The sequence below is a fragment of the Notechis scutatus genome, chromosome 2 (assembly GCF_049901735.1).
Source record: "Notechis scutatus isolate UNSWTSFEM ecotype Mainland chromosome 2, rNotScu1.2, whole genome shotgun sequence".
Taxonomy (NCBI): Eukaryota; Metazoa; Chordata; class Lepidosauria; order Squamata; family Elapidae; genus Notechis; species Notechis scutatus.
The window spans coordinates 15,934,600-15,962,138 of record NC_142010.1 but is presented as its reverse complement, the minus strand read 5'-3'; the positions used below and the strand labels follow the sequence as shown (position 1 = coordinate 15,962,138).

Below are 27,539 nucleotides of genomic sequence, written 5' to 3'. Positions count from 1 at the left end.
TATAAAGCATTATATTAATCATTGCTCAAGCTCAGGTCAAAGTTTATTCCCACATCGAACTATCTTCCTTCAGCATCACTTTCTAGACATGTCCAGAAAGGAAGGACCACAACCATTTCAGACCAGTGCCCTCTACTAACATGCCTTTCACTAACATGCTCTTCTCCAGCTTCTCCCCTGCACATGCTGCACATGGAGGCCCAGAAGTAGTTCAGGGTCCCCAGAGGAGATATTGCTTCTTACAGTAATTATTAAAATCCTGGTCTGTGAGATCTCTCCTGATATTTCTCCAGTGATTGCCTTTGATGTAAACATCAGACTGAAGCAACTCGAAATGGATCTTGCATCAGAAAAGGATAAATGTTTCAGGTCTCACTCTATGTGGCACAAATTTGGGGACATTCAGTGACTGTGCTCCTTGAAATGTATCATTTTCCTCCTTTCCAGTTAAAGTTCTGTCAATCTCTTAGTCAAGAAAGTCACTATCATTTCAATCCTGTGAGAGTGCTTTGAATTCTTCAAACTCTTGTTCTTCCTCAGAAACAGGAAGGGGATTGATTCAGCCCCATGAATTATGGACCTCCTCCTCCTTTTGCTGCTGCTGCTGCTGATATCCCAGCCAGTCTCTGGCAAGCTGAGAATGAAGTGCCTGCTGAGTTTGGAAGAGCAAGAGGGAAAAAAACTACGGAGCTATTACAGGCCAGGAGACCACCTCATTAGTATAATCTCCATTGCCACAATAATACCCAATAAAATTCTGTCTTTCAACACAGCTCCTTATACTCAGTCTCCCTCGTAAGTCATTCAGTGTGATGGAGTAGCACTTCCTCCATTTGCAGTCTTCTTTTCTTTCAGTTACGCCTGTATTGCAGGACATGTCTAATTTCTTGAATCATTTGGATTTCCATGGGTTCTCTCTTACGTCTTATTTTAAGAGACCCAAATCCAAAGATGGAGCAACCCCGCTCCCCGGCGTCCAGATTATTTTCCCATCTCGTACAATCCTGAGTTAATCACAACTAGCTTATTGAAAAGTCTGTAGTTGCCTCTGCCCAACCCATTCCTCCATTTGTTGATATTCAGTTCCCGATCCTAGTAGGAATAGAGAATGAATTGCTTTTCTGGGTCTCTTATGAAAAGATTCTGTAACATCTTTGTTCCCTAGGCCACCCCTCTGGAAAACTTGCAAGAATCATTTTTCTTGCCATGTACATGTATACATCTGAACTAGACTCTGTTGTTTCTCTGTGTCATATAATGTATGTGGGTATACCCATAATTTTGTATTCATGTATTCTGTCATGGTTATGTAGTGTATATTGGCGATCCTTTAAAAGCTATATGCAATGAAATTTCATTTTATTATATGCAGATTAGTGCACATTCAAAGTGACAATAAAGTTATTCTAAGTTCTAAGTCCTCTTTGCTGATGATTCTATTGAATGATTTTGAATAGCAATAGCATTTAGACTTATATACCACTTCACAGTGCTTTATAGCGCTCTCTAAGTGGTTTACACAGTTAGCATATTGCCCCCAACAATCTGGGTCCTCATCTTGTGGAGAGAAAGAGGAACAAATGAAAATTTATTTTGTTGTTCCTGTTAGAGATGATGTTATCATGAACCTTTTTTTACAGTAGTTCATTTACTGCCCCAGTAAGAATCCTACAGTTTATTTTTGCCATTCAACAAGTCAACAAGAATTCTCAGCTACTGTACAATCTCACACTTGGCTACAACATCCAGGACAACTATTTGAACACCCTTGGCACTTCAGATGCCTTGCTAAACATACTCTCAACTGGAGAAGCCAATGTTCCCAACTACAGCTGTGGCAAGAAGGACAACCTGATGGCTGTTCTTGATGGATCTCTTGATGACATCTCCATTCAGATGTCAACATTAGTAGGCACCTACAAAGTCCCACAGGTTTGTTTTTGTGTTTCTCTATCTGGTAAAGTAAGCAGGGTAGTGGTGGGTGGGTAATCGATTCAATCATATCTTTTCTATGGAATTCATGAGCTGCTTTTCACCATGGCCATTGTTATAGCTAGGGGTTAGGATCCACAATGGGAAGAGGCCTAAACATTTACTCGAGCAAAACTTGAGCAGCTGGACACAATGTTAAATATGAAACATTTTCCCCAAATATGGAGAGTTTTTTCCTGAATGCCATCACTCTGCAAAACAGCTATGGCAGCTGAATTTCAAAGCTTCTTTCTGGATGCCTTACAAACTAATTCCAACAACACCGTCAAATTATTTAGTTAGACTAGTACTATTCTTCTTCTCATCCTTCCTATTACCTGTCTCTTCCCTCTTATGACTATAACTGTATTGCTTGTATCTTTACAATTTATATTGTTTTATTTGTCTCCTAGTATTATTTGATTGCTTATTAGTAACCTATGACTATCACTAAGTGTTGTATCTTATGATTCTTGATGAATGTATTTTATTTTTTCTTTATGTACACTGAGAGCACATGGACCAAATACAAATTCCTGGTGTGTCCAATCACACTTGGCCAATGAAGAATTCTATTTTATTCTATTCTATTTAAACAAATGTCTAAAATGAACTAATTTGCATTTGCAGTGGTCTAGAGATAGAAGGGGACATGGTGGCTCAATGACTAAGACACTGAGGTTGTCGATCAGAAAGGTCGGCAGTTTGGCGGTTTGAATCCCTAGCACTGCGTAACAGAGTGAACTCCCGTTACTTGTCCCAGCTTCTGCCAACCTAGCAGTTCGGAAACATGTAAAAATGCAAGTAGATAAATAGGGATCACATTGGTGGGAACATAACAGTGTTCTGTGCACTTTCGGCATTTAGTCATGCCAGCCACATGACCATGGAGATGTCTTCAGACAGACCTGGCTCTTCGGCTTTCTAATGGAGATGAGCACCAGCCCCTAGAGCCAGAAACGACTAGCATGTATGTGCGAGGGGAACCTTTAGAGATAGAAGACATAAATGTCTATTGTCTGAATGTCAATTTTAATAGAAAAGAGAAAGGACAGTATCTTAGACCCCAGATTAGGCCAATGATTATATTCAATCTAGCTAATATTCTGCATTTGGTATTCTTGATATGGCTTAAGGATTAATAACAACAAACTATTCTAAGGTGTTCATGAGAACCACACTGGATGTATTAAAAGCTTACATTTTGGACTTGATCTGATCTAAATATAATACACCATTCTTCCTTGTTTCTTCAGATCAGTTATGGAATTGTTTCAGAGGCTCTGAGTGATAAAAGTCAAATTCCATTTTTCCATCAGATGCTCCCCAAAAATGGGATCCAGTATCCAGGAATTGTCCAACTCCTCCTCCATTTTAGATGGACTTTGATTGGTCTCTTTTCAACAGACACAGAGGAGGGAGAGAATTTCACGAGAACTTTCACTCCAATGCTTGTCAGAAATGGAATCTGTGTCGTTATCTCACAACAATTCCCAATGACTAGACCTACAGAACATCTCAGGGATGCCATCTCTAAATGGAGGAAAGTCAATGTCTTTGTTCACTTCATAGAATTTGTTTCCCTTGCAGATAGAATTCGCCATATCCATGTAATAATTGAAGGTTTGTCAGGACCCATTGAAGGGAAAGTCTGGATCACCACAATCATGGAGAAATTGACAATGACAAGGCAGACACTTTTCAAATATATCCATAGCATTTGGACCTTTGCTTTTCAGGAAAAAAAATGGCCAAATGATGATGCCTTTCAACCCAGTCTTTTTAAGGATTCCAAATTTGAAGATCAGTCTTTTCGCTGTTCTTTTTCAAAGCATGTCCTTTCTGTCAAGGGCCGGAGACGATGCACCCAGATAGCATCACTGGACATGCAAGAGAAAAAGGACAGAATTCAGATAAAAAATGAGCACCGGTTTTACAGTGTTTTTAAGACTTTGGCCCATGTCTTGAATGTTGCATATTCCTCAATATCTAGGAGGAGAAAAATGGAAGAGAAAGAGAGATTAGAGGCACCAAGGCTAGAACCATGGCAGGTATGCGGTCCTGACAAGGATCCATCAAACCTAGTTCCTATTTAGAAAAAATAATCCAATGCTGATGTAGGGGAACCATTTCAACTTACTTGTTCTTCCAAACACCAATAGGTTTGGTCAAGCTGAGGCCAGATTTAGCTCACAAGATCATATTCCAAAGAGCTGGCACCGTGACAATTATATTTTGATATTAAACACTGCTATTATAAAAGAATATAAAATGTATACATTGTAAATAAATTCCTGTATTTATAGGTTTGTAATTAGCATGATAGAACTTTACATTAATAAATTTCAACCAAACCTGGGAGCATTTAGCCCAACCCCTCCTCACTGCAGGAATCCAATTAAAGCTTTTCAGACTGATGGCTGCTCAGTCTTTGCATTTAGCCGTGGTGGCACAAAGGTTAGAGTGCAAGTATTGCTGGCTAACTCACTGCTCAGTGCCAGGAGTTTGATCTTGACCAACTCAAGGTTGACTCAGCCTTGCATCCTTCCAAGGTTGGTAAATGGGTACCCAGATTGTTGGGGGCAATATGCTGATTCTATAAACCACTTAAAGAGGGTTGTAAAAGCACTGTGAAGTGGTATATAAGTCTAAGTGCTATTGCTATTTAGGCAAATAATGAAGGGGAGGGATTGAACATCTCTTGTTCACTGGCTCAGCTTTAAAATTGCTCCTCCTTTTAGGATGTTTCAAGTTGCTTTCAAAATCCCTGGATGTTTCAATTCTAGTTCCATCCCTTTCTGGAGAAGAATGAGTTTTACAATTTTTCTTGGGAAAAATTGTACTTGGACCAAAATGGAAATCTAGCAGCAGATCTGAATATCATAAGTTGGTTGCTTTTCCCCAAGGAGGATCCCATCAAAGAACAAGTGGGGAGTTTTGAAAGACAGAGGCTTATTATCAACCAAGATGCTCTTTCACGGCTAAAGTTGCTCAACAAGGTGATTGAAAATATTGGCAACTTTTCTCTGTCTGTATGGTTGGTGTTAGTGTCCCCTGAAAGAGCAGGCTCAGATATTTTTAAGAGCCCATATCTGACCAGAGTTATCTATGCCCCACTGGGATAGGCCTCCTGCTGCTAGGAAGGTGATCTCAGGTGCTCTGGCAAAAAGGAACCCCAATGACTTGTCTGATGTGAGATAATGCCTTAATCTAGAAAAATGGACTGAAAATGACTTTGACACCCCCTCCTTCTTGAAACTTGAAATAATGATGGCCAATTTATAATGAAATGCTACTTAGATTTAGCCTTTGGCTTGTGAGCCATGTAAAAACCTCTTGAATGAAATTGTTTATCTTGAATGTCAGCTACCTTAAGTCTCCCTTTGAAACAAAGAATTCTCCAAATTTTAGTAATAACAAAAATGTGGGTCTGTCTCTTCATGTCATCCAACTGTAGTTCTAATTTTGGGAAACAGTAGAGGACAGGTGGTTCTGGAATGCTATGGTTCTTGGGCGCTCAAGGAGTTGGACACAACTAGCAATTAACAACAAAACTGTAATTCTTCAATGGAAAGGACCTTGTCTTGGGCCTTAGAAATATACCTTTCCCACACAGGGCTCCTACTCATGTCCCATGTGCTGCAACAAAAGATGCCTGACTTATTCTTTTTGAGTGACATGTTCTCATGATTTCATCTCTACTCATCCTCACTGTAGTTCTACAAACTAGGCAGTAATGTTTAGTCTTATTTCAATAGCATGGCAGCTATATGAATTGAAAATATAAATGTACAGATATAACTAAATAATACCTCATTTGAAATTGACAGCCCTAGTATGTGAGGAATTTTTTCTTTATATCTTAACTGGAACAAGGATTTGGATTATTTTCAAAGGGGAGTGGCTTTGCAATATTTTATGTTTTCCTGATCTACAGGTGAAACTCGAAAAATTAGAATATCGTGCAAAAGTTCATTTATTTCAGGAATGCAACATAAAAGGTGAACCTAATATATGAGATAGACTCATTACATGCAAAGCAAGATAGTTCAAGCCGTGATGTGTCATAATTGAGATGATTATGGCTTACAGCTCATGAAAACCCCAAATCCACAATCTCAGAAAATTAGAATATTGTGAAAAGGTTCAATATTCTAGGCTCAAAGTGTCCCACTCTAATCAGCTAATTAAGCCATAACACCTGCAAAGGGTTCCTGAGCCTTTAAATGGTCTCTCAGTCTGGTTCAGTAGGAATCACAATCATGGGAAAGACTGCTGACCTGACAGTTGTGCAGAAAACCATCATTGACACCCTCCATAAGGGGGGAAAGCCTCAAAAGGTAATTGCAAAAGAAGTTGGATGTTCCCAAAGTGCTGTATCAAAGCACATTAATAGAAAGTTATGTGGAAGGGAAAAGTGTGGAAGAAAAAGGTGCACAAGCAGCAGGGATGACCGCAGCCTGGAGAGGATTGTCAGGAAAAGGCCATTCAAAAGTGTTGGGGACTTTCACAGGGAGTGGACTGAGGCTGGAGTCAGTGCATCAAGAGCGACCACACACAGACGGATCCTGGACATGGGCTTCAATGAACAACAAACAACGTCAGAAACATCTTATCTGGGCTAAAGAAAAACAGAACTGGTCTGTTGCTCAGTGCCAAAGTCCTCTTTTCTGATGAGAGCAACTTTTGCATCTCATTTGGAAACCAAGGACCCAGAGTCTGGAGGAAGAATGGAGAGGCACACACTGCAAGATGCTTGAAGTCCAGTGTGAAGTTTCCACAGTCTGTGTTGATTTGGGGAGCCATGTCCTCTGCTGGTGTTGGTCCACTGTGCTTCATTAAGTCCAGGGTCAACGCAGCCATCTACCAGGAGATTTTGGAGCACTTCATGCTTCCTTCTGCAGATGAGCTTTATGGGGATGCTGACTTCATTTTCCAGCAGGACTTGGCACCTGTCCACACTGCCAAAAGCACCAAAACCTGGTTCAATGACCGTGGGATTACTGTGCTTGATTGGCCAGCAAACTCACCTGATCTGAACCCCATAGAGAATCTATGGGGCATTGCCAAGAGAAAGATGAGAGACATGAGACCGAATAATGCAGAAGAGCTGAAGGCCGCTATTGAAGCATCCTGGTGTTCCATAACACCTCAGCAGTGCCACAGGCTGATAGCTTCTGTGCCACGCTGCATTGAGGCAGTAATTGCTGCAAAAGGGGCCCAAACCAAGTACTGAGTACATATGCATGCTTATACTTTTCAGAGGTCCGATATTGTTCTATGTAAAATCCTTGTTTTATTGATTGCATGTAATATTCTAATTTTCTGAGATTGTGGATTTGGGGTTTTCATGAGCTGTAAGCCACAATCATCACAATTATGACACATCACGGCTTGAACTATCTTGCTTTGCATGTAATGAGTCTATCTCATATATTAGGTTCACCTTTTACGTTGCATTCCTGAAATAAATGAACTTTTGCACGACATTCTAATTTTTCGAGTTTCACCTGTATTACTCAGAAGTTTCTTTCTTAAGCAGAGTTTCATTTTATTTCAATCAATCTAATAAATAAAAATTTGACAGATATTTTGGAATGAATTTTGTTTTTCTGCTTAGTCTCTGCCTCAGTCCAAATGTGTGGACAATTGTCACCCTGGATTTGTGAAACGGGCTCGGAAAGAAGAAGAACCAATTTGCTGCTATGATTGTATTCCTTGTCCGGAGGGGACCATCTCCACACAGGAAGGTATGTTATACCAGAGGAAAAGGCGTTGGATTCAACGAGAGCATTTCATCAAAGTTCATGTTAAAAGATACGTGTAAACTTGACTATTTTATTCTTCATTGCTGTTTTCCTCATGTCCAATTTATTCCATAATGGGAGGAATAAGATCTTGAAGAATAAGGCAGGAAGGGATGGAAGAACATAGTGGAATAGGCAAGATGAATTGTGCTAAAGGAAGCATCTTTTCTACTTGTCAGCTTGAAAGTTTATTTCCATGTTTACCATCTAAATCCTTTGAAACTTGAGGAATGGTTTCAGGTCAATGTGTTTTGCTCATCCAAACCAATTTTATCTTACAGGCCAAAAGATATATCAGTCAGTCAATATTTATTAAGATCATAAGAGAAAGATCTACTTGGGAGAGTAGGAAGAGTGTTTGGGTTCAATGAACAAGAGCAAACAAAAGACTTAATATTGAAGTTTACAGAAAACCCACATACAGTGATCAATATTTAGATTTTGATTCTCACCACTCACTGGAGCACAGCATGGGAGTTATCAGAATCCTACACCCCCAGGCTGAAGGTTTACCTACCAGCAAAGAGGGAAAAGAAAAAGAATTAAAGGACATCAAGGAAGCCCTCAGAATGTGTGGCTATCCCATTGAGCGACTAAACTAGGTGCACAACCAGAAACTAAAACATTGCCACTATGTGGATCCTCAAAAGCTTGCCTTTTGTTTGTTTTTTGTCAGCTCCTGCCCTATTGAACACCCTCCCCATTGAAACCCAACAGACCGCCCACCCTCCTAAAGCTCTGGAGGTTGTTCTTCCAGACATTGGGATGAAGTGAGGTCAATGCCAGATTACAACAATGTAGATTGCCTCAATGAAGGGTGATTGTGGCATCAATTATTTTGGGTTTTATTTATTTATTGTTTATAAGATAATATATGTCTATATATTTCAGTTTACCAATTACTATGGCTTTCCTGTCTCTCAGTATCAGCTGTCATCCAAAGAAGATCTTTCTTATAAGGTGAAATGAGAAACTATAAAAATAATATTGCTTACTCTCTTCTCAGATACTGAAAAATGCACCAAGTGCCCAGACGATAAATATCCAACTGGTGACAGAGTCCAATGTATCCCCAAAAGAATAACCTTCCTGTCCTATGAAGAACATCTGGGCATCATCCTGGTCTTCTTTGCTGTACTCTTTTTTCTAACAACAGGCTTTGTTTTAGTCATATTCCTTAAATACATAGAAACTCCCATTGTCAAAGCCAACAACCGTGACCTCTCCTACATCCTCTTGGTCTCCCTCTTTCTTTGCTTCTTGTCCTCCTTTTTCTTCATTGGCCGACCAAGGAAAGCCACCTGCCTTTTCCGACAAACGGTGTTCAGCATCGTCTTCTCAGTAGCTGTGTCTTGTGTTTTAGCCAAAACAATCACGGTCGTACTGGCCTTCCTGGCCACGAAACCGGGGAACAGGGTGAGGAGATGGTTGGGGAAGAGCTTGGCCAACTCCATCATCCTTTCTGGTTGTGCTGGAAAAATTGTAATTTGTGCAATCTGGCTGGGAGTTTCTCCTCCATTTCCTGATTCTGACCTGCACTCCCAATCAGGAGTGATCATCCTTCAATGTAATGAAGGCTCTGTCACCATGTTTTATATTGTTCTCAGCTACATGGGTTTCCTTGCTGCTATTTGCTTCACGGTGGCTTTCCTGGCCAGGAACCTTCCTGGTGCGTTCAATGAAGCCAAATTGATCACCTTCAGCATGTTGGTCTTCTGCAGTGTCTGGATCTCCTTCCTGCCCACCTACTTGAGCACCAAAGGGAAATACATGGTGGCCGTGCAGGTCTTCTCCATCTTGGCTTCTGGTGCTGGCCTGCTGGCCTGCATCTTCTTCCCCAAGTGCTACATTATCATTCTGAGACCAGATCTAAATACTAAGGAACATTTAATGATAAAAGTTGGTATCTGATCATGAAGTAGTTTCTTAGGCTCATAAGACTTAATTATTTAGTGCAAAGGCACTCTTTTCGAACCGGTAATAACACCAGTTGAATCCCACCCATGTACCTATACATATGCGATGACTTGGAGCATGGTACAGAGATCACACAGGCAGCTGGCAGTTCAGACTGCCCCATTATTGTTCCAAATTTCCCCAAACGCTCCCATATTTCTGGCAAGTCTCAGAGCAAAGTGATCACCCATATGCACACACACATACCTCAAGCAGCCTCTCGCTGCAAATAGTGCAGCCCAATGCTGTGAGCACCATGGCTGCAAAGCAAGAAATCCAGCAGGGCAAGTCAAGGAGTCCAGGAAGCAAGGGAGCAAGGCAAGTAATCCAGAAATACAAAAAGAATGCAAGGAATCCAGGAAAGTTCAAATGTCAACACTCAACGCTCCAGGAATTCATCATTTGTTCCCCAAAAATGTCCCTCCTCACAATGTCTCTTTAAGTCTCAGTCCCCGGGTGTGCCTTGTGAAGAGTTGCAGGGCACTCAATATCAACTCATAAAATATTTCTATGGTCTTTTAGAGTTTCCAACAGAAAGGGAGGGGGAGCAGCTTGCATTCCATAAATGTTTTCAAAGATAGTTTCTAGGTGACCAAAGTTTCTGCCACGCAAAATTCTAACTGTAGAGTGTCAGGGCTCCAACAACTTCTCCCTTATTCAAATCAAAAGTCTCTAACCACATCTCAGAAAAAGTAAATTGGTTTATTAGAAATTGCCATGTTGGCGTGTGGCTGGGTGCAGCTGAAACTAAATTACATCATACATTTCCCCCATGACCCTGGTCTTTCCCCTACCCCATGGATGTGACTTCTCCAATGGGATACATCCGTCTCCAAGAGTCATCCCTCATGCTCTCCAATAACCTTTTTATGCTTTGACAACTTTGGGCTGCCAAGGTGATTATCTAGGCATTTCAAGAATGCCTTGTTGTCCCACACTCCCTTTTTCTGGCAGCTAAAAAGACCAAAGGAGTATCTTTTTAGTTGACATTCAGCTCCCCTCACTTCCTGAAGGTGACCTGTACAACACAAAAAGAAAACAGATTTATTATAGGTATAGAACTTAGGGTTGCAAACCTCCCTCAGGTTTGGTTGGGTTTTCTGGATGGAACCTCGTCACAAGGCAATCAGCTTGGATGTTCCTAATCTACCCAGGATGTCTCTGATAAAGGGTAGCCCTTCCACTTGATTAGATATTGGAGTTGTCTCCTGTGCCACCTCGGATTGAGGATTCGCTGCACCTCATAATTAGTTTGGCCTCCTATGACACGGGGTCTGGGGGTTCACGAGGTGGTGGCTTCATGGTTGATGACGTTTACACTGGGAAAGGTCCCATGAATGTTGGCCCAAACTTCTTACTAGGGAGCCTTAACCTCAAGTACGTGGTGGCTAGGTAGACTTTCTCCACCACCTGGAATGGCCTTTGCGGGACCCAATGTTTGTGTGCCTGTTTTTTATAGCTTTGTGCCGCTTTTGCCAGTGCCTTTTTTACATTTTCCCAAGTTGTTTTCAGCGTTGACATCCAATAGGTCAGGCTGAGTGTGGAGTGGGGATCCATGGATACTCAGGCATTGGGATGAAGTCCATGCCCCTCATTACTCTGAAGGGGGTTAGTCCCGTGTTACTGTGAACAGCATTATTGTATGCAACCTCCATGAAAGTCAGGAGGTCCGCCCAATTGGACTGCTGATAATTCACATAGCACCTCAGGTATCTCTCTACCATGGTGTTCAGTCTCTCTGCCCCCCCACCCCCCATTGCTGCTCAGATGAAAGGCTGAGCTAAGGCTCTGGGATGACACAATAGACTGCAGGAACTCCCTCCAGAGCTCAGCCATGAACTGGACCCCTCTGTCTGAGATAATTCATTGTGGTACTGCATGCAGGCGGTAGATGTTCTTCAGGAACAGCTTGGCTAACTGGTGGGCTGAAGGGAGCCTGCTGCAAGGTGTCAGACTTCAGGATCTTCTTCCTTTGCTTTGCTTCTTTGTGGCTGTCATGAGTAACGGAGGGTGGAAGGGGGAAAAGTATGGGAAGTGAGCTGGAGGTGTTACTAACTAATATTGTATAAACTGAGGTGGGTTTCTATGTCTTGCTTAACTTTCTCTTCTGTGCGCATCTGCAAACCTTTATTTGAGTAAGCCAAGGTCAACTAATCATAACCACCTGAAGATGTCCACATGATGAGGTTCACAGTTTTTAATTGGAAGGACCGTTTGAACTATTGGGGGTGGGAACATTTCAATCCCTTGATATATGTGATGTACGTGCCTTTTTCCTCAGATTCAGAATTCTTTTGTTGCTACCACTTAACTTCCAGTAAAAGATATCTTTTCTCTAATTACAAGAGTCTAAGTATTTCTTTCTTGGATTTTGAACGGAGCACCAGCTGACATTATTCTGAATCTCACCCTACCAGCCCACCCGGAGAGATAATACAATTTCTTCCGAGGGGGTCTGAACATCATGTCAACTCCAGCCCGTGACCGAGAGGACCTGGGTGCCATTGGAGGGCAAGACTCGCTGCTGCTAGAGGAAGCAAGGGAAGCTGACTTGTTAGCAGAGCTCAACCTTGGGGAAAAACCAGCCGTAAAACCCAAATGGTCATTGGGAGTAGGTTGGAAGGATCCTGAGGAGGGCCTCCCCCCAGGAGTCACCACTACCTGTCGGCGTGGAAGAGAGGAGCCATGGCAAGAGAGGGAAAGGAAAGACTTTTTACTAAATCAAGCCAGGCACCTCATAGATGAAGCCCTCGGAGAGCCTCACGCTCAACAAAGGAGGTCACCGGGCTGCAGACTGCTGGGCCAAGTTGGAACCAAAGGGGGCGCCAAGACGAGGGAAGAAACTGGAAAAAACCCCAGCGAAGCCTCGCGAAACAGCGCTTAAGATGGGGGAGGTTGTAGAGGTCGCCCATCCGAATGGAGAGGGGCTGGGAACTCCGACCTTCTCTGAAGAGAGTGAGATTGATTCGGAAGATGACTCATTGTTAAGTCCAAACAAGGGCCCTATGACCATTCCAGTGCAGTTAACGGTACCCGCATCGGGGGCCAAGGGGGAAATGCCGGCCTTGCTAGACTCTGGGTGCACAAGGTGTGTGATCAGCCCAGAAGTAGTACAGAAGATGGGCTTAAGACTAAAAACTTTAAAAACGCCCATAGCTTTTTGCCAATTGGATGGATCAGTGGCGGGTGGTGGGCCTGCACGTTTCATAATGGAATCCATAGAAATGATGATGGGGAAGCATAGTGAGTCTCTGCGTTTTATTGTGGCCCCTGGGATGGAACAGCCGCTAATACTGGGATTTCCCTGGCTCCGGAAATGGAACCCCCACGTCATTTGGAGAAGAGGGTCATTGCGTATACATACCGACCAGCACCCGGAAAGGAAGGGGCAATCTCAACCGAAACTCCAGAATCCTATTGACCTAGCTTCCACAAGTACCGAGGAACTGAAGGGGGAGGAGAAAATTCCGAAGGAATATTGGGACTTAAAGGAAGTATTCAGTGAGAAGGCCTCAGATGAGCTTCCCCCTCATCGTTCAACAGATTGTAGTATTGAATTTTTACCTGGGATGAAACTCCCAAAACCAAAGCTGTACTTGATGACACCAAGGGAATTAGAAGAGCTGCAGTCATTTATCGATAAAAATTTGAAATGTGGTTTTATCTAGCCCGCTAAACCCCGGGTAGCGGCCCCAGTACTTTTCCGTGAAAAGAAAGATGGCTCCTTTCGCTTATGTGTTGATTACAGAAACCTGATTGCTATTTCCGTGGAAAACATGTACCCCCTCCCCCTGATGAAGGACATGCTGGCCCACCTGGCCAAGGGGAAGATTTTTACGAAGCTCGACTTGAGAGAAGCGTACTACCGTGTTCGAATTAAGGAAGGGTTGAATGGAAAACCGCTTTTAACTGCCCGATAGGTTGTTTCCAATTCCGTGTTCTTCCATTTGTCCTACAGGGGGCCCCAGCAATATTCATGCATCTGATTAATCAAGTCTTACACGAACATTTATACAAGGGTTTTTTGGTCTACTTTGATGATATCCTAATCTACACGGAGACTTGGGATGAACATGTGAAACTAGTGCGGTCAGTCTTAGAGAAAATCCGAGCCGCTAAGTTGTATGCTAAATTGTCCAAATGTGAGTTCCATCAGGAGAAAATTGACTATTTGGGGTATTGCATCTCAGATGAGGGCATAGAAATGGATCCAGGGAAGGTGCGTGCTGTGTTGGGATGCCCCCCCCCACGCACCAGAAAACAACTTCAGAGTTTTCTGGGATTCGCCAATTTTTACCGACAATTTATCCCGGTTTTTGCAAAGATAGCACTGCCTATCACAAACCTCCTAAAAACCAAAGGGGAGGCGAAACCAAAGCCTAGTAAACCACTGGAGTGGTCCATGGAATGTCAAGCGGCCTTTGAAAAACTGAAATGACTGTTTGCTGCTGAACCAGTGTTAAAGCACCTGGACATGGACACTCCTTTCGTAATTCAGGCCGATGCAAGTGATGTGGCAGTTGGAGTGGTATTGCTGCAAATCAATGAGAAGGGGATTTTACAACCCTGTGCATATACCTCCCGTAAATTATCTGAAACTGAAAGAAGGTGGGCCGTGTGGGAAAAAGAACCTTTTGCAGTTCGTTGGGCCCTACTGACTTGGGGACATTTCTTGGAAGGAGCAAAACACCCGTTTGAGGTGTGGACCGACCATAAGAATTTGGAGGCCTTAAAAATGCCTCGGAAGCTGTCCCCCAAACAAGTTCGCTGGGCTCAGTACTTTAAGCGGTTTAATTTTTCATTGAAGTACATTCCAGGGGGGAGGAACTTCATGGCGGATGCTCTATCTAGACTACTTCAATATAATAGTGCTCTCCAGGAAGTAGTATGGCCGATTGTCCCAATCGAACAGTTGACAGCTCCAGTAGCTACTAGAGCCCAAAAGAAGAAGAAGGAAGTGGATCTATCGAATGATTTGACTGCGCAATTAAAGGATACTCTGAAACTTGATGATTGGTTCCTGGCTCATTCGAATAACTGTACAGTTAGAGATGGACTGGCCTGGGTGGGAGCCAAGTTGTATGTGCCAGAGAAACTGAGGAGCCAAATCTTACAACAAGCTCATGATTCTAAAGCAGCTGGTCACTTTGGATTCATGAAAACCTTACACCTAGTTAAGTGGCAATTCTGGTGGCCTACTTTGAAGAAGGACATTGAAACTTATGTGGCTAGCTGTTCTATTTGTGCATCAGCCAAGAGACCTCCTGGTAAGCCAGCAGGGTTGTTACAAAATGTGGCTAGACCAACGGCTCCGTGGAAGGAAATCTCTATGGATTTTATAGTAGAATTACCTGAAAGCGGGGGAAACACGGTTATTTGGGTGGTAACTGATTTGTTTTCCAAGCAAGTACATTTCATACTTTGTTCGAAGATTCCATCTGCAAAACGTTGGCCAAACTGTTTATATTGCATATCTATAGATTACATGGAGTTCCTGAACGCATAATCTCTGACAGGTTGTTCAATTTACCTCGATCTTTTGGAGGGAGTTCCTGAAGTTATTGGGCTCCGCCCAGGGACTAAGCTCCGCCCACCATCCCCAAACCAATGGGGCCTGTGAGAGAACTAACGCGGTATTGGAGCAATACCTTAGATGTTACATAAATTATCAGCAAGATAATTGGACTGACCTATTGCCATTTGCTGAAGTAGCATATAACAATTCTATCCATAGAAGTACTGGATTTACCCTCTTCAAGGTGGCATCAGGACAAGACTTTGTACCCATACCTGAACTCCCTCGTGAGAGGCCTAGTATTCAGTCATTAGATGAATGGATAACACAACTCCAGCTTAATTGGCCAGTCGCTCGTAAAGCATTGGATGATGCACATCGGGCTCATAAGAAATTTGCAGACAAAAAGAGGACTCCACAAAACCATATCAAGTGGGTGATAAGGTCTTTTTGTCCACCAGATATCTACAAACCACTCAAAAGTCAAAGAAACTTGGTCCTAAGTATGTTGGTCCTTTCTCGATTGAACGAATTGTAAACCCTGTGACAGTCCAATTGAAATTACCTAAAAGCCTTCGACGAATTCACCCGGTTTTCCACGTTAGTTTGTTAAAACCCGAACATACTTCCGATCTGAGACCGACCCAGACCGAACCTCCTGTACCATTGCTTATTGATGGCGAACAACATTTTCAAGTTAAAGAAATTCTAGACTCTCAACGATGGAGGGGTCGGCTCCAATATTTGGTTGCTTGGAAGCATTTCCCTTCTTCCCAGGCTGAGTGGGTCAATGAAAAAGATGTTAGAGCCCCTAAGCTTGTCAGGGCATTTCGTTCTAATTATCCTGATAAACCCTAAATACGTGTCTCTTTTATGTTAACTAGTTATTAAGTCATGCTTTATATTTCCCTCTTTTATAGGACTAACGTCTTTTTTCTAGGAGGGCCAAATGTCAGCCTTCAAGATCTTCTTCCTTTGCTTTGCTTCTTTGTGGCTGTCATGAGTAACGGGGGGATGGAAGGGGGAAAAGTATGGGAAGTGAGCTGGAGGTGTTACTAACTAATATTGTATAAACTGAGGAGGGTTTCTATGTCTTGCTTAGCTTTCTCTTCTGTACGCAACTGCAAACCTTTATCTGAGTAAGCCAAGGTCAACTAATCATAACCACCTGAAGTCCACGTGATGAGGTTCACAACTTTTAATTGGAAGGACCGTTTGAACTATTGGGGGTGGGAACATTTCAATCCCTTGATATATGTGATGTACGTGCCTTTTTCCTCAGATTCAGAATTCTTTTGTTGCTACCACTTAACTTCCAGAAAAAGATATCTTTTCTCTAATTACAAGAGTCTAAGTATTTCTTTCTTGGATTTTGAATGGAGCAGGTATATCAGGATTCCAGCAATCGCCCTAATTAAATCATGATACTCGAGCCAAACTTCAAAAAACTTCAAAGAATTTATTAGAGGCGACATACTGGCACTGCCCTGTATGAAGCCAACTCTGGCATAGGTACTTCACAGTCACCTGTGATCCTGTTTCCCTCCTCCCCCTGGGGTGTCTCATAAACCAGATTCTCCAATTGAGCACATTCACGGGCTGGATGTCATCATTCACATCCTCCAATTAAATATATTTGTGGGCAAAAGCTCTGGTGTTTTAGTTACAATCTTTTAAAGATAAGAGTTGGAATGTACTTTTGCTTTCAGAGTGCGGCATTGCTCTTCCAGATTTCCTTCCTCCCCTCTCCATTTTTTATGGCAACTACTAAAACAGGCATAGGAATGTTTTATGAGTTGACACCTAAGGTGGCACCAAACTCTATAGTTCTGGATGACTTTCCCCATGAATGTTTGGAGACAAGAGAGTACATTGAAGGACAACACTCAATTTCCTGGGTATCGAACTATCTTCTTTCAGCATCACTTTCTAGACCTGTCCAGAAAGGAAGGACCACAACCACTTCAGACCAGTGCCCTCTAGGGGTATATCTGTGATTTTTCACTAACATGCTCTTCTCCAGCTTCTCCCCTGCACAAGCTGCACATGGAGGCCCAGAGGTAGTTCAGGGTCCCCAGAGGAGATATTGCTTCTTACAGTAATTTTTAAAATCCTGGTCTGTGAGATCTCTCCTGATATTTCTCCAGTGATTGCCTTTGATGTAAACATCAGACTGAAGCAACTCGAAATGGATCTTGCATCAGAAAAGGATAAATGTTTCAGGTCTTACTCTATGTGGCACAAATTTGGGGACATTCAGTGACTGTGCTCCTTGAAATGTATCATTTTCCTCCTTTCCAGTTAAAGTTCTTGTGAGAGTGCTTTGAATTCTTCAAACTCTTGTTCTTCCTCAGAAACAGGAAAGGGATTGATTCAGCCCCATGAATTATGGACCTCCTCCTTCTGCTGCTGCTGCTGCTGCTGCTGATATCCCAGCCAGTCTCTGGCAAGCTGAGAATGAAGTGCCTGCTGAGTTTGGAAGAGCAAGAGGGGAAAAAACTACGGAGCTATTACAGGCCAGGAGACCATCTCATTAGTATAGTCTCCATTGCCACAATAATACCCGATATAATTCTGTCTTTCAACACAGCTCCTTATACTCAGTCTCCCTCGTAAGTCATTCATTGTGATGGAGTAGCACTTCCTCCATTTGCAGCCTTCTTTTCTTTCAGTTACTCCTATAATGCAGGACTTGTCTAATTTCTTGAATCATTTGGATTGCCATGGCTTCTCTCTTACGTCTTATTTTAAGAGACCCAAATCCAAAGATGGAGCAACCCCGCTCCTCAAAGTCCAAATTATTTTCCCATCTCGTACAATCCTGAGTTAATCACAACTAGCTTATTGAAAAGTTTGTAGTTGCCTCTGCCCAGCCCATTTCCCTATTTTTATAACCATTTGTAGATATTCAGTTCCCACTCCTAGTAGGAAGAGAAAATGAATTGCTTTTCTGCGTCTTTTTTTAAAAGATTGTGTAACATCTTTGTTCCCTAGGCCACCCTTCTGGAAAACTTGCAAGAGTCATTTTTCTCGCCATGTACATGTATACATCTGAACTAGACTCTGTTGTTTCTCTGTGTCATATATTGTATGTGGGTATACCCATAATTTTGTATTCATGTATTCAGTCATGGTTATGTACTATATGTTGGAGGTTTAAAAGCTGTATGCAATGAAATTTCATTTTATTGTATGCAGATTAGTGCATATTCAAAGTGACAATAAAGTTATTCTAAGTTCTAAGTCCTCTTTGTTGATGATTCTATTTTAATGATTTAATGATTTGAATAGAATAGAATAGAATAGAATAGAATAGAATAGAATAGAATAGAATAGAATAGAATAGAATAGAATAGAATAGAATAGAATAGAATGAATAGAATAGAATAGAATAGAATAGAATTCTTTATTGGCCGAGTGTGATTGGACACAAGGAATTTGTCTTGGTGCAAATGCTCTCAGTATATATAAAAGAAAAGATACATTAGTCAAGAGTCAACAATCATAAGGTACAACACTTAATGATAGTCATAGGGTACAATAAGCAATCAAATCATACTAGGAAACAGTCAAAATAAATCATAAGGATACAAGTGACAAAATTACAGTCATACAGTCACAAATGGGTGGGGATGGGTGATAAGGAGTGATGAGAAGATTAACAGTAATAGTAGTGCAGACTTTGTAAATAGTTGAACAGTGTTGAGGGAATTATTTGTTTAGCAGAGTGAGGGCATTCGGGAAAAAACTGTTCTTGTGTCTAGTTCTGGTGTGCACTGCTCTATAGCATCATTTTGAGGGAAGGAGTTGAAGCAATTTATGTCTGGGATGTGAGGGTTCTGCAAATATTTTCACAGCCCTCTTTTTGACTTGTGCAGTATACAGGTCCTCGATTGAAGGCAGGTTGGTAGTAATTGTTTTTTCTGCAGTCCTAATTATCCTTTGAAGTCTGTGTCTGTCCTGTTGGATTGCAGAACCAAACCAGACAGTTATAGAGGTGCAGATGATAGACTCAATAATTCCTCTGTAGAACTGTATCAGCAGCTCCTTGGACAGTTTGATCTTTCTGAGTTGGCGCAGAAAGAACATTCTTTGTTGTGCTTTTTTGATGACTTTTTTGATGCTAGGTGTCCATTTTAGGTCATGTGATCTAGTAGTTCCTAGAAATTTGAAGTTTATTTATTTATTTATTTTGTCAAGCAATTATAAGATAACAGGTATCATTACAACATAGTTATGAATACATGAAATGGATACATATAAGAAAAATAAAAAGAAATAATAGGACAGGGACGGTAGGCACGTTGGTGTGCTTATGCACTCCCCGATACTGTGTTGTCTAATATTGTAAGAGGTGGTAGTATGCAAGGGTTTTTTCTAAAGTCTACCACCATTTCTATGGTTTTGAGTGTGTTCAGTTCCAGATTGTTCCGGTTACACCATGAGGCAAGTTGTATAACCTCCTGTCTGTATGCAGATTCATCGTTGTCTCGAATGAAACCAATCACTGTTGTGTCATCAGCAAACTTCAGTATTTTAATAGATGGATCATTTGAGATGCAGTCATTGGTATATAGGGAGAAGAGAAGTGGAGAAAGCACACAGCCTTGGGGTGTGTGTGTGTGCTGATTGTACAGGTATCGGATGTGATTCTGCCTAGCGTCACCTGTTGCTTCCTGTAAGTTAGGAAGCTTATGATCCACTTACAAGTATGTTCACGTACTGCTAGCTGGTTTAATTTACTTAGAAGAGTGTCTGGAATGTTGGTATTGAATGCTGAACTGAAGTCTACAAAGAGGACCCTTGCGTAGGTATTTAGAGATTCAAGGTGTTGTAGGATGTAATGCAGAGCCATGTTAACAACATCATCTGTCGATCTATTTGCTCGGTATGCAAACTGCATGGGATCTAGCAGCGGATCCGTGATGGTTTTCAGGTGGGACAGCACAAGCCTTTCAAAGATTTTCATAACTACAGATGTTAGAGCAACTGGTCTGTAGTCATTCAGTTCCTTGATGGAGGTCTTCTTTGGCACTGGGATGATAGTGGAGCATTTGAAGCAAGAAGGAACATAGCACCTCTCTAGTGATCTATTGAAGATTCAGGTGAAGATGGGGGCCAATTGGTCAGCACAGACTTTTAAGCAAGAAGGAGTTATCTTGTCTGGCCCTGGTGCTTTTCTTCGCTTTTGTCTGTGAAATAGATCTTACACTTCTTTTTCTGTGATCACTAGAGGTTGTGAACCCAATGAATTGGGGCCAGTTGTAGGAGGCTTGGCTGTTATTGGTGTGTTTGAGATGGGGGTTGTGGAGATAGGTGGCTGTAGTTTCCTTTCAAATCTGCAGTAAAACACATTCAGGTCATCTGCTAGTTGTTGATTTCCTTCTGCCTGGGAAGGAGGTTTGCTGTAGCCAGTGATGTTTTTAAAAGTTTTCCACATGTTTGTTGGTTCATTTGTTGAGAATTGATTCCTTAACTTTTCAGAGTAGCTTCTTTTTGCTGCTCTGATCTCTCTTGTTAATATGTTTCTGGCCTGATTGTATAGCATTCTGTCACCTTTTCTGTAGGCTTCCTCTTTAGAATGATGTAGCTGCTTAAGTTTAGCTGTGAACCAAGGTTTATTTGTTCTATATATTTGCAGATTCCTTGTTGGTACACATACGTCTTCGCAGGAGCTGATATATGAAGTTACAGTATCTGTGAGCTCATCTAGGCCTGCAGAGGCATCTTCAAAAACATTCCAATCAGTGTAATCAAGGCAAGCCTGGAGCTTCAGCTTTGCCTCATCAGACCAAGTCCTCACTGATTTAATTGTTGGTTTCATGGTTTTAAGTCTTTGTCTGTAGGCAGGTACAAGATGAATCATGCAGTGGTCAGAGTGTCATCGTGGTACTCCATGCATAATCCTCCACCCTTAGTTTTACCTGATGTCTCCTCAATTCTGTCTGATCTAAATATCTGAAATCCTGGGATGTATATGGTGTTGTCCCCATGAATTTGTGCATTAAGCCAGGTTTCAGTAAAACAAAGAACTGCTGAGTTGTAGAAATCAGAATTCCACCTATTTAAAAGATATATTTCATCCATCTTGTTAGCAAGTGAGCGTAAATTAGTCAGAAAGTTGAAGGGAGAGGATTTTCCCCCTGTTCCTTAGTCTGTTTAAAATTCCTGCTCGTTTACCTCGTCTCCTTTATTGCGCTGCCACTTCTTTCCTTTGCTTGTTGGAATCCATAGCACCAGGAAATTAGTTAGAATCTCCTCCGCATTTGCAAAGACAGGATGTGTGTGTGAGGAATCAGAAAGCTGCTCCTTAAGGAAACATTGGCTAATTCTTAGCACATGGTCTTGGTGAGTACACACATGGTGAGTATGATTAGCACACATGGTGAGTATGAAATCCATAGTGAATTGCAGATAACAGCAATAGCAATAGCATTTAGACTTATATACCACTTCACAGTGCTTCATAGCTCCCTCTAAGCGATTTACAGAATCAGCATATTGCCTCCAACAATTTGAGTCCCCATCTTGGTTACTGCACAAATTAAAAAAATGAGCATTATTGCAAATAATGATATATTTGTGAATATTAAATCTCCATCCCACCTTCTCAACACTCATAAAAATTAAATGGTGATGGTGACTACAATTTGATTCTTGAGTTGGACACTTTTGGCTTAAGACTGAATGGGCTTGTGGAGAGAAAGAGGAACAAATGAAAATATATTTTGTTGTTGCTGTTAGAGATGATGTTATCATGAACCTTTTTTACAGTAGTCCATTTACTGATTCAGGAAGAATCCTACGGTTTATTTTTGCCATTCAACAAGTCAACAAGAATTCTCAGCTACTGTACAATCTCACACTTGGCTACAACATCCAGGACAACTATATGAACACCCTTGGCACTTCAGATGCCTTGCTAAACATACTCTCAACTGGAGAAGCCAATGTTCCCAACTACAGCTGTGGCAAGAAGGACAACCTGATGGCTGTTCTTGATGGATCTCTTGATGACATCTCCATTCAGATGTCAACATTAGTAGGCACCTACAAAGTCCCACAGGTTTCTTTTTTGTGTTTCTCTATCTGGTAAAGTAAGCAGGGTAGTGGTGGGTGGGTAATCGATTCAATCATATCTTTTCTATGGAATTCATGAGCTGCTTTTCACCATGGCCATTGTTATAGCTAGGGATTAGGATCCACAATGGGAAGAGGTCTAAACATTTACTCGAGCAAAACTTGAGCAGCTGGACACAATGTTAAATATGAAACATTTTTCCCAAATATGGAGAGGTTTTTTCCTGAATGCCATCACTCTGCAAAACAGCTATGGCAGCTGAATTTCAAAGCTTTTTTCTGGATGCCTTACAAACTAATTCCAACAACACCATCAAATTATTTAGTTAGACTAGTAGTATTCTTCTTCTCATCCTTCCTATTACCTGTCTCTTCCCTCTTATGACTATAACTGTATTGCTTGTATCTTTACAATTTATATTGTTTTATTTGTCTCCTAGTATTATTTGATTGCTTATTAGTAACCTATGACTATCACTAAGTGTTGTATCTTATGATTCTTGATGAATGTATTTTATTTTTTCTTTATGTACACTGAGAGCACATGGACCAAATACAAATTCCTGGTGTGTCCAATCACACTTGGCCAATGAAGAATTCTATTTTATTCTATTCTATTTAAACAAATGTCTAAAATGAACTAATTTGCATTTGCAGTGGTCTAGAGATAGAAGGGGACATGGTGGCTCAATGACGAAGACACTGAGGTTGTCGATCAGAAAGGTCGGCAGATTGGCGGTTTGAATCGCTAGTACTGCGTAACAGAGTGAAATCCCATTACTTGTCCCAGCTTCTGCCAACCTAGCAGTTCGGAAACATGTAAAAATGCATGTAGATAAATAGGGATCACATTGGTGGGAACATAACAGTGTTCCGTGCACTTTCGGCATTTAGTCATGCCAGCCACATGACCATGGAGATGTCTTCGGACAGACCTGGCTCTTCGGCTTTCTAATGGAGATGAGCACCACCCCGTAGAGCCAGAAACGACTAGCACGTATGTGCGAGGGGAACCTTTAGAGATAGAAGGCATAAATGTCTATAGTCTGAATGTCAATTTTAATAGAAAAGAGAAAGGACAGTATCTTAGACCCCAGATTAGGCCAATGATTATATTCAATCTAGCTAATATTCTGCATTTGGTATTCTTGATATGGCTTAAGGATTAATAACAACAAACTATTCTAAGGTGTTCATGAGAACCACATTGGATGTATTAAAAGCTTACATTTTGGACTTGATCTGATCTAAATATAATACACCATTCTTCCTTGTTTCTTCAGATCAGTTATGGAATTGTTTCAGAGGCTCTGAGTGATAAAAGTAAAATTCCATTTTTCCATCAGATGCTCCCAAAAAATGGGATCCAGTATCCAGGAATTGTCCAACTCCTCCTCCATTTTAGATGGACTTTGATTGGTCTCTTTTCAACAGACACAGAGGAGGGAGAGAATTTCACGAGAACTTTCACTCCAATGCTTGTCAGAAATGGAATCTGTGTCGTTATCTCACAACAATTCCCAATGACTAGACCTACAGAACATCTCAGGGATGCCATCTCTAAATGGAGGAAAGTCAATGTCTTTGTTCACTTCATAGAATTTGTTTCCCTTGAAGATAGATTTCGCCATATCCATATAATAATTGAAGGTTTGTCAGGACCCATTGAAGGGAAAGTCTGGATCACCACAATCATGGAGAAATTGACAATTCCAAGGGAGAAACTTTTCAAATATATCCATAGCATTTGGACCTTTGATTTTCAGGAAAAAAAATGGCCAAATGATGATGCCTTTCAACCTAGTCTTTTTAAGGATTCCAAATTTGAAGATCAGTCTTTTCGCTGTTCTTTTTCAAAGCATGTCCTTTCTGTCAAGGGCCGGAGACGATGCACCCAGATAGCATCACTGGACATGCAAAAGAAAAAGGACAGAATTCAGATAAAAAATGAGCACCGGTTTTACAGTGTTTTTAAGACTTTGGCCCATGTCTTGAATGTTGCATATTCCTCAATATCTAGGAGCAGAAAAATGGAGGAGAAAGAGAGATTAGAGGCACCAAGGCTAGAACCATGGCAGGTATGCGGTCCTGACAAGGATCCATCAAACCTAGTTCCTATTTAGAAAAAATAATCCAATGCTGATGTAGGGGAACCATTTCAACTTACTTGTTCTTCCAAACACCAGTAGGTTTGGTCAAGCTGAGGAAAGATTTAGCTCACAAGATCATATTCCAAAGAGCTGGCACCGTGACAATTATATTTTGATATTAAACACTGCTATTATAAAAGAATATAAAATGTATACATTGTAAATAAATTCCTATATTTATAGGTTTGTAATTAGCATGATAGAACTTTACATTAATAAATTTCAACCAAACCTGGGAGCATTTAGCCCAACCCCTCCTCACTGCAGGAATCCAATTAAAGCTTTTCAGACTGATGGCTGCTCAGTCTTTGCATTTAGCTGTGGTGGCACAAAGGTTAGAGTGCAAGTATTGCTGGCTAACTGACTGCTCAGTGCCAGGAGTTTGATCTTGACCAACTCAAGGTTGACTCAGCCTTGAATCCTTCCAAGGTTGGTAAATGGGTACCCAGATTGTTGGGGGCAATATGCTGATTCTATAAACCACTTAAAGAGGGTTGTAAAAGCACTGTGAAGTGGTATATAAGTCTAAGTGCTATTGCTATTTAGGCAAACAATGAAGGGGGAGAGATTGAACATCTCTTGTTCACTGGCTCAGCTTTAAAATTGCTCCTCCTTTTAGGATGTTTCAAGTTGCTTTCAAAATCCCTGGATGTTTCAATTCTAGTTCCATCCCTTTCTGGAGAAGAATGAGTTTTACAATTTTTCTTGGGAAAAATTGTACTTGGACCAAAATGGAAATGTAGCAGCAGATCTGAATATCATAAGTTGGTTGCTTTTCCCCAAGGAGGATCCCATCAAAGAACAAGTGGGGAGTTTTGAAAGACAGAGGCTTATTATCAACCAAGATGCTCTTTCACGGCTAAAGTTGCTCAACAAGGTGATTGAAAATATTGGCAACTTTTCTCTGTCTTTATGGTTGGTGTTAGTGTCCCCTGAAAGAGCAGGCTCAGATATTTTTAAGAGCCCATATCTGACCAGAGTTATCTATGCCCCACTGGGATAGGCCTCCTGCTGCTAGGAAGGTGATCTCAGGTGCTCTGGCAAAAAGGAACCCCAATGAGTTGTCTGATGTGAGATAATGCCTTAATCTAGAAAAATGGACTGAAAATGACTTTGACAGCCCCTCCTTCTTGAAACTTGAAACAATGATGGCCAATTTATAATGAAATGCTACTTAGATTTAGCCTTTCATTTGTGAGCCCTGTAAAAACCTCTTGAATGAAATTGTTTATCTTGAATGTCAGCTACCTTAAGTCTCCCTTTGAAACAAAGAATTCTCCAAATTTTAGTAATAACAAAAATGTGGGTCTGTCTCTTCATGTCATCCAACTGTAGTTCTAATTTTGGGAAATAGTAGAGGACAGGTGGTTCTGGAATGCTATGGTTCTTGGGCGCTCAAGGAGTTGGACACAACTAGCAATTAATAACAAAACTGTAATTCTTCAATGGAAAGGACCTTGTCTTGGGCCTTAGAAATATACCTTTCCCACACAGGGCTCCTACTCATGTCCCATGTGCTGCAACAAAAGATGCCTGACTTATTCTTTTTGAGTGACATGTTCTCATGATTTCATCTCTACTCATCCTCACTGTAGTTCTACAAACTAGGCAGTAATGTTTAGTCTTATTTCAATAGCATGGCAGCTATATGAATTGAAAATATAAATGTACAGATATAACTAAATAATACCTCATTTGAAATTGACAGCCCTAGTATGTGAGGAATTTTTTCTTTATATCTTAAATGGAACAAGGATTTGGATTATTTTCAAAGGGGAGTGGCTTTGCAATATTTTATGTTTTCCAAATCTACAGGTGAAACTCGAAAAATTAGAATATCGTGCAAAAGTTCATTTATTTCAGGAATGCAACATAAAAGGTGAACCCTAATATATGAGATAGACTCATTACATGCAAAGCTCTCAGTATATATAAAAGAAAAGATACATTCATGAAGAGTCAACAATCATAAGGTAGAACACTTAATGATAGTCATAGGGTACAATAAGATAGTCAAAATAAATTATAAGGATACAAGTGACAAAATTACAGTCATACAGTCACAAATGGGTGGGGATGGGTGATAAGGAGTGATGAGAAGATTAACAGTAATAGTAGTGCAGACTTTGTAAATAGTTGAACAGTGTTGAGGGAATTATTTGTTTAGCAGAGTGAGGGCATTTGGGAAAAAACTGTTCTTGTGTCTAGTTCTGGTGTGCACTGCTCTATAGCATTGTTTTGAGGGAAGGAGTTGAAGCACTTTATGTCTGGGATGTGAGGGTTCTGCAAATATTTTCACAGCCCTCTTCTTGACTTGTGCAGTATACAGGTCCTCGATTGAAGGCAGGTTGGTAGTAATTGTTTTTTCTGCAGTCCTAGTTATCCTTTGAAGTCTGTGTCTGTCCTGTTGGATTGCAGAACCAAACCAGACAGTTATAGAGGTGCAGATGATAGACTCAATAATTCCTCTGTAGAACTGTATCAGCATCTCCTTTGACAGTTTGAGCTTTCTGAGTTGGCGCAATCAAATCATACTACGAAACAGTCAAAATAAATCAAATCTTTGTTCTGCTTTTTGATGACTTTTTGATGCTAGCTGTCCGTTTTAGGTCATGTGATCTAGTAGTTCCTAGAAATTTGAAGTTTATTTATTTATTTATTTATTTTGTCAAGCAATTATATGATAACAGGTATCATTATAACATAGTTATGAATACATGAAATGGATACATATAAGAAAAATAAAAGAAATAATAGGACAGGGACGGTAGGGACGTTGGTGTGCTTATGCACTCCCGATACTGTGTTGTCTAGTATTGTAAGAGGTGGTAGTATGGGAGGGTTTTTTCTAAAGTCTACCACCATTTCTATGGTTTTGAGTGTGTTCAGTTCCAGATTGTTCCAGTTACACCAGGAGGCAAGTTGTATAACCTCCTGTCTGTATGCAGATTCATCGTTGTCTCGAATGAAACCAATCACTGTTGTGTCATCAGCAAACTTCAGTATTTTAATAGATGGATCATTTGAGATGCAGTCATTGGTATATAGGGAGAAGAGAAG

General features: G+C 41.0%; 1 long non-coding RNA gene and 1 pseudogene across 2 annotated transcripts in view; one reads left to right on the top strand and one right to left on the bottom strand.

The window, feature by feature from the left end:
• Nucleotides 1-27,539, bottom strand: part of LOC148131833 (uncharacterized) — a 501,829-nt gene that overhangs the window by 258,148 nt on the left and 216,142 nt on the right. The window lies entirely within an intron of this gene.
• Nucleotides 575-9,711, top strand: LOC148131838 (vomeronasal type-2 receptor 26-like; annotated as a pseudogene). The gene is made up of 6 exons (XR_015747135.1): nt 575-863; nt 1,661-1,932; nt 3,228-4,022; nt 4,758-4,970; nt 7,592-7,721; nt 8,785-9,711. The product of XR_015747135.1 is annotated as a vomeronasal type-2 receptor 26-like (transcript).